This window comes from Molossus molossus, unplaced genomic scaffold (assembly GCF_014108415.1).
Source record: "Molossus molossus isolate mMolMol1 unplaced genomic scaffold, mMolMol1.p scaffold_m16_p_6, whole genome shotgun sequence".
In the NCBI taxonomy this organism is placed as follows: Eukaryota; Metazoa; Chordata; class Mammalia; order Chiroptera; family Molossidae; genus Molossus; species Molossus molossus.
Window position 1 is genome coordinate 56,940,065 of NW_023425399.1, and position 10,219 is coordinate 56,950,283.

Consider the following 10,219-nt stretch of genomic DNA (forward strand, 5'->3'; position numbering starts at 1 on the left):
CAGGGCCCAGTGGCATTTTTTGATATCTGATTTTATATATTTCCTCCTTCCCTGAAAAGTCTTTGTCTGGTGCACAAAATGAAGAAATGAGGCTTGATGTCTTATTTCTATGGGGCAAATTGGCAACCGGTAACTGGTAAATTGTTAACAACTGTCCCCAGAAGGCTCGACTGGAAAGAGGAATGAGGTATTTGTCTGGTCCCACTGCAAAGTGGCAATGGGTACTCCTCCCACTGAAGCCCAGGGCAAAAAGTAGATACTAACACTGGCTTGGGGGTACTGGAAGGACAAGAATGTGAATAGTTGCCCCTGCCCCTACCCCAGAGTACATCCAGGACTCATGAGTGCACCATGCAGAGTTCTGGGTCCCTCCTTGGGAGATAAAAATGTGCCCCCAACCCTGCCATGTGTGTCAGTTTGAGGGAAGACTTTGGGTTGGTTATGTGGTGAGTGGTGGGAGCTCCTTCTCTCTTCTACTCCCAACCATCCTGAGCTGATGAGCCTTGCTAGAAATCTGGCTGCACATCTAGAAACTCATGCCCTTTCCTGGGCTGAGAGTCACTGGGCGTCCTGGTCTCACATCAGTGGATATAATTTCCAGGTAGTGAAGATGACCCTCATCAGTTCAGTGGGCTCTGTTTTCTCCCAAAGCACCTAGTTCTTGCACTTGACCCCTTCACTACTGGTCCTGAGGGTCCAACCACTTTGGCAAGAACCATCTTTGCCACCTTTACTGAAAGTTTCTGGGGCCCCAATAATTTCACTTAGAAAATCCTTATTTGATGTTTCAAATAATGTACTAAAGTAATATAATTATAATATCTACTAAGTTCTATTATAGTTATATAATTAATAATATTTATATAATTATATATATACTAATACAGAACATAAAATATATAACATACTAATTATAATAAAATATAATATATAACTATAGCTAAATAATATAAACTATAGAGAGTTAAAATTACACAACTATGTTATATACTGTTATTTATAATTTAAATAATAGAACTATATTATATATACTATAAATAAAGATTATAAATATACCTAATGGCCCCTTGCTCTGTGGGGCACCCAGGGACTTACTTTTTGCATCTGTCCTTTCTGTTACCTTGCAAACATCTCCCTCTTCTTCTTGTAACTTCAAATTCTCTGCCTCTTTAAATACACAGGAGAATTAATGCCAGATTTCCTAGGTTCATGTAACTTCTCCCTGGCTCAATTTTCTCATCTGTACAAGATGATAATGGTACCTTCCTCATAAGGTCAGTGTGTGGACTAAATGAGTGAACATGTGACATGTACTTAGAACAGACTCTGGCAGGTAGTAAAGCTGTTATTATTGGTGGTATTTTTATTACTACCCATTGTTACTTAAGCATTCCCTCACTATCCCCACCTTTTTTACCCCAAGAAGCATAATAAGACATTTCTGCTAAATAAACATAGTACACTTCCAACAGATATTTTATCAGGTCAGATGTTTTTCAGCACCTGTACATCTTGTCAGCAGATGGGTCTCTTAGAGGGCAATCCCATTCCCTCCACAAAAGGATTTTAACATCTCCTCAGTGTTCATTCACAGATCATTGAATACTTAGTAGGTAGAACTCAAAGCCAAAACAGGGCAGGGCAAAAATAGGGTTACAGTTGTGAATATGCAAAATACAGAGTTTATTCTTGTGTTATTATTGATTAATTATTATATTATTTCCACGCGAACAATTACCTACCTTTGCCTCACCCTGTATGTTCAAGCCATTGTTGATTAAATAAGATAAACCCAATTGGAAACTAGAGTGGTTTTAAAAGGCTATGTGTGCCTCACAGGTTTTATTTGCATTATGTTCTAGCCAGGAAGCTAATCACTGGATTGTTCCATTTAATAGTCTACCTGAAGGTGAATTCTCTTACACCATCACTCCTTCCAGATATCCCCCAGGAGTCACAGGCCTTGCATCCCATAAAAAAGATCCCCAAAGATATGCACCAATCTTGAGGGGCCTAAGACCTGAGTGCAGGGGGCCTGTCTTGGTGTGTGTGTGTGTGTGTGTATGTGTGTGTGTGTGATTGTACCCTTGGACAACTGTGCATTTGAGCCTCACCTAAAACTGAAAAATGGATACTCTGGGCAACCTATAGTAGGGGTTTATGATACTTGAGTTTGTGTTCATAGACTTGAGGGTGAGGGGACGTCTTATGAGCCTGTTTTTCTTTGCCCACTCCCACTGCGACCATGTTGTTATCAGTCTCCTGTGGGTAGGGGCACACTGTCTCCTGAAGTCTATTTATGTCAGTTCACATCTGACTTCTGCTCTCAGTGCTGCTCCCCCTCCCTGCTGCCCCACTGTGTCGAGAGAGATGTTCTCTGGCTGCTGGAGACACTCCACAGGTACACCCACATCCACAAACAGCAACACATTGCCGGCATACACACAGACATAAATACAGCCTTAGTGTTGTTTGTGAAGCTTTTGCCATTGTAATACAAGAAGAAGGAAATGAGGGACAACCACAGATAACAAAGGGCCAGAATGATCTTTAGTGCATGTGATGTGATTGTTCATAAAGTCAGAAAACATCAACTGAACATTTATCAGAATTCATGTCTGTTTAGTCAATGGACTGATGCAAGATAAGCATTTGGAATTGGCTTACTTACACATTATTGTATCAGTCAGCAGTTGCTGCATAATGATCCATCTCAAAACTCAGTGCTCTAAAACAACAGTAATTTAGTGTTGTAGCTATGCATCTGTGGACAGACTGTGGGTTGCTGATCTAGGTTGACCTCACTCACATGTTTGTGGTTCAGTCAGGGGTTCTGCTCTAACTTGGCTAACTGGCCCAAGTTAGAGTCAGTAGTCATATATCCTTATGAAGACAGAGCTGAGTCCCACATGGTGACTCCTAACCATGGTGGCTCCTAACCACAGTGAGGGCAGGAAAGCAAGCCCCCATGTGTAAGCCCATTTTAAACTTCTGCTCACATCTTATCTACTACATACCATTAGGCAAAGTAGGTCACATGACCAAGCCCAGGGTCGGGATAGGTAGATTGCCCCACTCAGGTGAGAGCACCATAAAGTCAAATGGCAAAGGACATGGATACATGGAGGGGCCATCACTAGGGCCAACAATGCAATAAAAATGCTGTAACAGTAAATAGCATTTCTGACTTTCATGACAGCAAGAAAATCAAAAACAGCATGGCAGTAAACATTAAAAGTATATAAGAATATAATAAAATTTTGCCCTGGCTGTTGTGTCTCAGTTGGTTAAGTGTTGTCCTGTGCACCAAAAGGTTACCGGTTTGATTCCCAGTCAGGACACATACTTTGGTTGCAGGCTCAATCCCTGGTAGAGAACAAGCAGGAGGCAGCCAATTGATATTTTATTCTCACATTGATGGTTCTTTCTCTCTCTCTCCCCTCTCACTCTCTCTCTCTCCTCTTCATCTCTCTCCCTTCATCTCTCTAAAAATCAATAAAAATATTACAGAAAGAATATAATAAAACTTTAACGGAAAACATTAAAAAGACTAAATAAGTGCACTGAATAAAGTTGCCTACCATTTTTCCTGCATGGGAATCTCAGTGTTGTAAAGATTCTATTTTTTGTCATATTAATCTAAAATTCAATGCAATTCCAGAACCAATCTTAGGGGGATTATTTTAAGTAGAACTTGACTAATGTTTAGCTATATGTATAAATGTACAAGAGTACAATATAATTTTGCATGATGGTGGTATGAAGCCTACCTTACAAAGTGTGAAAACATTGTACAGATGTAAGAGAGTTTTAAAATGTGGTACATTATTAGAATAGACAAAGGCAAAAAAGGCATGAAGCAGAATAAAGATTCTAGAAAAGGAACCAAGTATACATGGGGATTTAATGTAAGATACATTTCACACTGGTGGTGGGACAAATGGTTATTCATGACAAAATAGGAGAGAGCTTGAGCTTACATTATGCACACAAAATTCATTCCAGATTAAATAGCCAAGCATGCACACTTGATTATTAAAGTAAAAGAAATAACAAAACAAAAGCCATGATGAAAATGACAGAGATATTTGATACCAACATTTAAAAGCTTTATTTAAGAATAGACATGATCAAAAAGAAAAATGGCAGCAGAGTGAATGGAAGCTACACAGACTGTCTTCCAGGACCAAACTAGAATTACAACTAAAATAAAGACAAATCATTGGGGGAAAAAAAACAACAGAAAAGCAGCTGGAGAGAACCCTTATAACAAAGGACAGAAGGAGGACAAAAAAATAGAGCCTGGTAGGAACTGCGGAGGCATGAGAGGGCGGGTTGAAGCCCATGGACATCAGTTGAGTGCTGTTTTAGCTGTGAGCAGTCACTTCCCTGAAGGGCCAGAGCACTAAATCAGCTACAGCCACTCACCTTGGGCTCCAGCAGAGGAAGGGTGGACTGGACTGGAACTCTGTGAAGAGAGTTGGGGGCTTCTGGCTCAGGAGAGAAGGGAGGACACCAGGATTTTAGTGCTGAATCATTCCTTCATGGGACAGTGGCCATGTTGCTCAAAAAGCCCCTTCCCAGAAGCACAGCCCCTCCCTCAAGAATTTAACACACCATGCCAGGCCAGAAATATGTAAATTGAGGTCCATTAACAACTGGAGACTTCCAGAAAGCTATTTCCCCACCCACTGGAAATCCTCTAACCCTGTACACCTGAGGGTTTTTTTTATTCAGCTGAAGGCTACAACCTGAGGCTCATCAAGTAACTGAGAATAATAGCCTGGAGGCAAAAGTTAGAGGATAACTGAACCTTTGCTTGGCCTGCAAATCAACCCAGGAACGTATGATTTGATACTGGTGTTTAATGTGGGTCCTCCAACACTCATCCAAATTCAATAGAGGGAGCCACAATCAGTGGAACACCATTACTTACAGGGAAAATTTGGCAGGCTCCAAAACCTACTGAGAAAGTCAAAATGGTGAAACAAAGAAACAAATCCCAATGAAAGAACAAGAGAATTCTACAGAAGATGAAATAAGTAAAATGGAATTAAGCACGATATAGGAGGCAGAGTTCAGAGTAATTATTATGAGGAAGCTCAACAGCATGAGTAAATATATAGAAACATTGAAAATAAACCAATTGGAAATTAAAAACCACCAAGTGGAAATGAAGAATAACATAGGAGAAATGAAGAACACATTGAAAGGAATAACCACCAGAGTAGAGGAAGCTGAGTGTCAGATCAGTGAATTAGAAGACAGGGTAGAAACAAACCTCCCAATTACAGAACATACAAGAAAAAACAACTAAAAAACAGGAAGACTGCTTAAGAGAACTGTGGCACAATATGGAACGTAATAACGTCCACATCACAGGAGTTCCAGAAGAAGAAGAAAATGAACAAGGGTTAGAGAATGTATTTGAAGAAACAGTGACAGAAAACTTCCCTAACTTGATGAAGAAAAAGGCATACAAGTTCAAGAAGCACAGAGAGCCCTAAGCAAGAAGAACCCAAAGAGACCCACACCAAGACACAATGATTAAAATGCCAAAAATTAAAGACAAAGACAGAATCCTAAAAGCAGCAAGATATATGCAACAGATTACCTACAAAGTAGCCCCATAAGTCTATCAGCTAACTTATCAACAGAAACACTACAGGCCAGAAGGGAATGACATGAAGTAATCAAGGTCATGAAAAACAAGGATCTGAATCCAAGACTACTCTATCTAGCAAGGCTATCATTGAAAAAAGAAGGTGAAATAAAGAGCTTCCCAAACAAACAAACAAAAAGGCAAGGGAATATATTAGCACCAAACCAGCACTGCAAGAAATGTTAAAAGTACTGCTGTAATTAGTAGAAGAAATAGGAAGAGAAAAAACCACAATAAACAAAAATGGCAATAAATAAGTACATATCAATAATAACCTTACATTTAAGTAGATTGAACACTCTGATCAAAAGACACAGAGCAGCTGAATGGATAAGAAATCATGACTTATATATATGATGTTTACAATAGACTCACCTCACAACAAAAGATTCACATAGGTTGAAAGTAAAGGGATGGAATAAAAATTTCCAAGCAAACAGAAAGAAAAAAATAGCTGTGGTAGCAATACTTATATCAGATAAAATAGACTTCAAAATGAAGGCCATAACTAGAGACAAAGAAGGTCACTACATAATTTTGAAAGGATCTATCCAAAAGGAAGATATAACTTTGTTAAACATATATGCACCCACCCAATATAAGAGCACCAAAATACATTAAAAAACTTCTGGAGTACTTCAAAGGAGGAATCACAGCAATACAATCAGAACAGGGACTTCAACACCCAGCTAACATCACTGGATAGAACTTCTAGACAAAAAAATTAACAAGGAAGTAGAAACTTTAAATGATGCACTAGATCAAATGGATTTCATAGATATTTACAGAGAATTACACCCCAAAACGCAGAATTCATATTCTTCTCAAATGCCTATGGGACATTCTCAAAGACAGACCACATGTTAGGACACAGACTAAGTCTCTACAAGTTTGACAAGACTGAAATCATATCAAGCATCTTCTCAGATCACAATGGCATGAAACTTGAAATCAATTACAGTAAAAACATGCAAAATAATTCAGACACATGGAAGCTGAATAGCATGTTATTAGACAATGAATGGGATACCAAGGAGGTCAAGGAAGAAATTAAAAACTTCCTGGAAACCAATTAAAATGAACACACAACAACATAAAATATATGGGACACAGCAAAGGCAGTCGTAAGCTGGAAGTTCATGGCACTAGAAGCATAGCTCAAGAAACAGAAAAATTTCTAATTGACTATCTAACCCTACAACTTAAAGAACTAGAAAGTAAACAAAAAGAAAAACCCAAAGCAAGTTGAAGGAAAAAAAATAGTAAAGGTCAGGGCAGAAATAAATGAGATAGAGACTAAAAAACAATTAGAAAGATCAATGAAACAAAGAGCTGGTTCTTTGAAAAGATAAACAAGATTGATGGACCCTTAGCCAGACTCACTAAGAAACAAAGAGAGAGGACCCAATAAAATCAGAAACAAAAGAGAAGTAACAAATGATATCACAGAAATAAAAATAATCTTTAAAGAATACTGTGAACAACTATATGGCAACAAATTGGACAATTTGTGCAAAAAGGACAAATTTCTAGAATCACACAGTCTCTCAAAACTGAATTGGGAAGAAAGAGAAAATTTGAACAGACCAATAACAACAAAGGAAATTGAAAAAGTAATCAAGAAACTCCCCGCAAACAAAGGTTTCAGGCCAGAACGGCTTCACAGGAAAGTTTTACCAAACAATCACAGAAGATCTAACACCTATTCACCTCAAAATATCCCAAAAAATCCAAGAAGACAGAAGACTTCCAAACTCATTTTAGGCCAGCATAATCCTAATTCCAAAACCGGATAAAGACACTACAAAGAAAGAAAATTACAGGCCAATATCCCTGATGAACATAGATGCCAAAATACTTAACAAAATATCAAATCTGATCCAGCAAGACATTAAAAAAATTATTCACTATGACCAAGTGGGATTCACCCTAGTGATGCAGGCTGGTACAATATTCATAAATTAATAAATGTGATACACCACATAAACAAAATTAAAGATAAAAACCTTATGATCTTATCAATAGATGTTGAAAAAGAATTCTACAAAATCCAGAACTAATTTTTGATAAAAAAAAAAAGCTCAGCAATTTGGGAATAGAGGGATCATATCTTAACATAATAAAGGCCATATATGAAAAACCTACAGCCAACATTATACTCAGTGGGCAAAAACTAAAAGCATTTTTCTTAAGAACAGGAACAAGATGGATGCGCGCTTTTACCACTCTTATTTAACATAGTATGGGAAGTCTTAGCCACACCATTGGACAAGAAGGAAAAATAAAAGAGATCCAAATTGGAAAGGAGGAACTGAAACTGCCATTATTTGCACATAATATGATATTGTATATAGAAAACCCTAAAGACTCCATAAAAAATCTACTAGATTTAATAAATAAATTTGGCAAAGTAGCAGGATACAAAATCAACATCAAGAAATTGGCGGTATTCTTATATACCAATAATGAACTCACAGAAAGAGAAACTAAAAAAAAAAAAAATTATCAGAGAAATTTACCATTGCAGCAGAGAAATTAAGATACTTAGGAATAAACTTAACAAAAAAAGTGAAGGACCTATTCGCAGTAAACTATAGGACTTTGAAAAAAGAAATAGAGGAAGATATAAAAAAGTGGAAGCATATTTTTGGTTAATGTATTGGAAGAGTTAACATTATTAAAATGTCCACACTACCCAAAGCAATCTATAGATTCCATGCAATCCCCATTAAAATACCGACATATTTCACAGAACTAGAAAAATATTTTAAAAGTTTATGTAGAACCAAAAAAGACCCCAACTAGCCACAGCAATTCTCAAAAAGAAGAACAAAATAGAAGGGATCACAACACCAGATAGATTATACTGCAAAGCCACTATAATTAGAAAAGCCTGGTACATGCACAAGAACAGGCACATACATCAATGGAACAGAGCAGTGAACCCAGAAATTTACTCAAGCCATTATGCGCAATTAATATTTGACGAAGTTGGGAATAACATACAATGGAGTAAAGACAGCTTCTTTAATAAATGGTGTTGGAAAAATTGGACAGCTACATGCAAAAAAAAAGAAAAGAAAAAGCAACTAGAACACCAATTTACACCATATGCAAGAAGAAACTCAAAATAGATAAAAGACTTAAATGTGACCTGTGAATCCATAAGAGTTCTAGAAGAAATTGCAGGCAACAAAATTTCAGTCATTACACACAGCAGAATTTTCACTGATACAATGCCTAAGGCAAGAGAAACAAAGGAAAATTTAGTACATGGGACTACATCAAACTAAAAAGCTTCTGAACAGCAAAAAAACCCCAATAATCAAAATGGAAAGGGAATCCACTATATGGGAGAGCATAATTGCCAGTGATACAACAGATAAGGGATTAATTCCCAAAATATTGGGTACTCATAAAACTCAACAAAAGAAAAACAAATAATTCAATTAAAAAATGAGCAGAGAGCCCTGGCCGGTTTGGCTCAGCGGTTAGAGCATCGGCCTGCGGTACAGAGAAAAAATGAGCAGAGAGACTCAAAAAATGGCGGCGGAGTGAATGGAGTTACACAACCATCTCCCAGGACCAAACTGGATTTACAACGAAAATAAAGACAAATCGTCAGGAAGGGGCAACCGAAAGACAGCTTGGAGGACCACATAACCAGGGACATCAACTCATTCCTGGTAGGTTTGCGAGGACGCGAGAGGGGGCCGGGAGCCCAAGGTCTGCAGCGGCCTGGGCTGGGACCAGGGGACTCGGCGGGAAGCTGAGGCCACCTCGGCAGTGTCCACCGTGGCTTAGTCCTGTGGCTTCTGCTGAGTGCGACGCCCTTGGCTGATGCCACAGCCGCAGGCGCCCTTGGCTGGAAGCAGTGCCCTCAGGTTCAAAGTCCCAGGTGGCTCCACGATGCAGAGTCTAGACAGAGGCTAAATTGGCAACAGCCACTCACCTTGGGCTCCGGCAGAGGGAAGGCAGACTGGAATGGAACTATGTGGGGACACTCGGGTTTTGGACGGTGCTCAGAGCTTTTGCTGAGTGCAGCCACACAGGACCATGGTCATCTTACTCCTTCCCAGGGCCCTGGGGAGAAGCGGTGACTCCTCCCTCAGAGAACCAACCCCACCTGGTGGCCATTGAAATGCTAATTGAGACCCATTAACAACCAGCAGCTGCCCCACCCTCAGGAAATCCTCTTACACTGAGTACCTGAGGGAGTTTTTCAGGCAACTCAGAAACCAAGGTTCTTCGGGTGAACTCTACTAATAGCTTCCAGGCAAAAAAAAGCTAGAGGATAACTACCATTCCCTGGGCTAGCAACACTAACCAGAAAGCTAAGACTTAACGGTAGTGTTTAAAGTGGGTCCTCCCTGGCTCACCAAAACCCAGGAGAGGGAGCCACAAACAGCAGAACACCAACACCCACAGGAAAAATTTGGCAGACTCCAAAGCCCACTGTGATAGCCAAAATGGTGAAAAACAGAAACAAAAGCCAAATGAAAGAACAAGAGATCTCTACCGAAGATGAGATAAATGAGGCACAGTTAAGCAAGTTAA